Raw genomic sequence first — 2,844 nt, forward strand, 5'->3', positions numbered from 1 at the left:
TATATATAAAAAGAAAAACCGGACTTTTTTTATCCAATGGGAGAGGGAGGGCTATGTGAGCTTAGTGCTTAGTATTGAAGTGCTTAGTATTGAAGAAAAAACAGTTGTTTAATCTTTCAAATGAAAGAAAATAAATTCGATATGATATCATAAAATTTCAGTTGAGGTCAGAAGGCAAGCTCGACAATACTGAGTCCCAACCTATGGGAAATTTCGGCGTCCTTCTTTTCTAGAAAACAGAGAATAATTCAAATCTCGTGACAAAATATACGCACAAAAGTTCAAAAAGTGGTATACGCCTCGAGCGCGGCCTGTAGGGGCTAAGGTCCCTTAGTAGGGGCGCCACTGAAATCCCCCTAGCGGCCCGTTTCGAAAGCAGGCGCGGGAGTCCCCGGCCCCAGTGATTTCCCTACACACCCCCTAGGGGGTGTGCAGACCCCCCCTAGTTTTTCTGGACACCCCCCCTTGAATTCCCAAATTTCACTCTTGTCAGTTCTTGTATGGACCTTTTCCTCCCGCACATAAACACACATATAATTTACTTTCTTCATTGATTCGATGCCGTTCTTTGTTTACTACCGTAATCTTTGCAGAAGCTCTTTCAGCATGTACGTTTAAAATGGGCAATTTGGTGAGGCGAAGCGCTACGGAAGCTAATCCTGGCGTTTTAATAAATCGGGAGCGTACAATCGGTGCCTGAATTATAAGTGCTGCATAATTCGTGTACTACCTAAACATTGTTTCAAGAACTCAAATTTCGTTACTGGCCCTAGTAACAAGTTCGAATATGCCCTTATACGTTGAAAAATTGCGAGAAATTAAAAAAAAAACTGAATACGGACCTTTCATGGTAAAAAATGAATTTCTCTAAATTTGTTTTTTTCTTAGATTGAATAGAAAGCACCGCCTCTCAGGTGTATATATATATATATATATATATATATATATATATATATATATATATATATATATATATATATAGAAAATGAGAAACGTACGTCACGGGGATGAGCGTTTGGTTAACAGACGTCTATTATTTAACTAGTGGGATAAAAAAACAGCTTTTCTAGTTTATGCACCCCCCCCCCCCCCAGAGCAATTAAGACACCCCCCCTTGATTCGATGCCTGGGGAAACCCCTGCCCGGCCCGCTCCCCCCTGTCGCCGTTGCTTTTGGGGCTCGTTCAAGACAGCGATTTACCGTTTGTCCGCGTTCGAAATACCGAATAACGTGGAGCAGGCACTCTGTTTGCAAGCCTGGTGTGTTCACGAGAGTATAAACGTTTATGACGCGATCTTAGGAAGATCTATATGAGCGCCGGGCGTGTGTCCCAGGCCGGCGTCCCGAACCGAGCATTTGCATGCAGCTGATTGCAATTCCGCTGCCCTGAAATTTGGTGGCAGTGTCTCCGTAACCAGTGTTTCCTCCGATGGTCATGTTGCGGCCATACACACTATGATGTAAATCGATTTTGTGCACTACAAAATCCAGCGGAGCACTCATACCTGACAGCACGCAAGTTACGCCTGCCACTATCACATATCAGATATTGATCAGTACCCTGAACAAGCCAATGCGGCATAGATTTCGCAAACATTGTACCAAAGAAGTACGATGGATTATGCAAAATTACACTCCGGAGTCAGCACACGACGACAAATTTAATGCTGGGTCGTCTTGTCCAGAGGTGACCGCTCGCAAAGATTAATCTGTTACATTTATCCTCCACGAGAAGCGCAAAGATGGGCTTATAGAGTAATCCGCGTCCGCGACCAAACTCTTCTTCGAAACATCGTCGTATGACACAGGGAGACTGCATAATCTAGCATAAACCGAAATCAGAGACCCTTATCAGATACGACACTCTTCCAACGAGCCCGTGTGTACGAGATTTCGGCGCACGTTAAAGATCTCCAGGTGGTCAAAATTAATCCGGAGCCCTCCACTACGGCGTGCCTCATCGTCTCCGTTGCGTCGGCGCGTTAAGCCCTGCAATCAATCAATCAACTCTTCCAACGACACCTCGTATCGCTTGTGAACTGCCTACCCTGTATTCTTCAAAAAATGCGTCCTCCGAGTGATCACCCGTTCGTTGAAGGCGAAAAACAAACGAAAAGTGAACACGCAGCTTGTGTGTGTGATTACTAAAACGTTCATTCGTTGATTTCGCTCCGCATTTGTAAACAACGATAGTTGAGCGTCCTCCTCCTCATCCCCCCCCCCCCATGTCTAGCGAAATACCAGTGCATTCCGCATTCAGTTGGTCTGGTGAATACTACCTTGCTCAAACAAACGTCTTCAGCATTTAAGAAGCTGCTCTCGGTTTTTTTTTTTTTTTTCATTCCCGTACGACTATTCTATTTATTCCTGACTTGCAGAACATTCATTTTTCCGTGGTTTCATTAACATATACCTTGGTTCTTACTATAAGGCATGAGTGGGCACATATCTTTCAATTCACAGCCTTTGAGTGTACTTAACATGTTCGCGTGGCTTATATTCCCATAAAAGGCACAAGTTTTTGTCAGCTATTGGGTTATCACATCCCCGAAACATATTTTTCTACGACGTACATATTCGAAGCAAAGCCGCATTTGTTGTCTGCGCTGCAAAACGAACCAACCTCTTACAGTGCCAATTCCAGGACTAAACGAGGTGACAATAAATAGAAGTCACTTGTGCTGACGTGTTCGAAGGTGACAGCGGTGATATGCTGCTGCCGTCGCCGACGACCGCAAGAGCGGCCAAGAAGCGCTCAGAACCGCCTCCCCGGGTAGCTCTTGTTGGCGTTCGAGCGCTCTGCCAAGACGCAGCTTTTTTTTTTTTTTTTAAGCGCCCTAAACC

The sequence above is a fragment of the Haemaphysalis longicornis genome, unplaced genomic scaffold (genome assembly GCF_048455015.1).
Source record: "Haemaphysalis longicornis isolate Haplotype H1 unplaced genomic scaffold, Haemaphysalis longicornis Haplotype H1 scaffold_3, whole genome shotgun sequence".
Lineage (NCBI taxonomy): Eukaryota > Metazoa > Arthropoda > Arachnida > Ixodida > Ixodidae > Haemaphysalis > Haemaphysalis longicornis.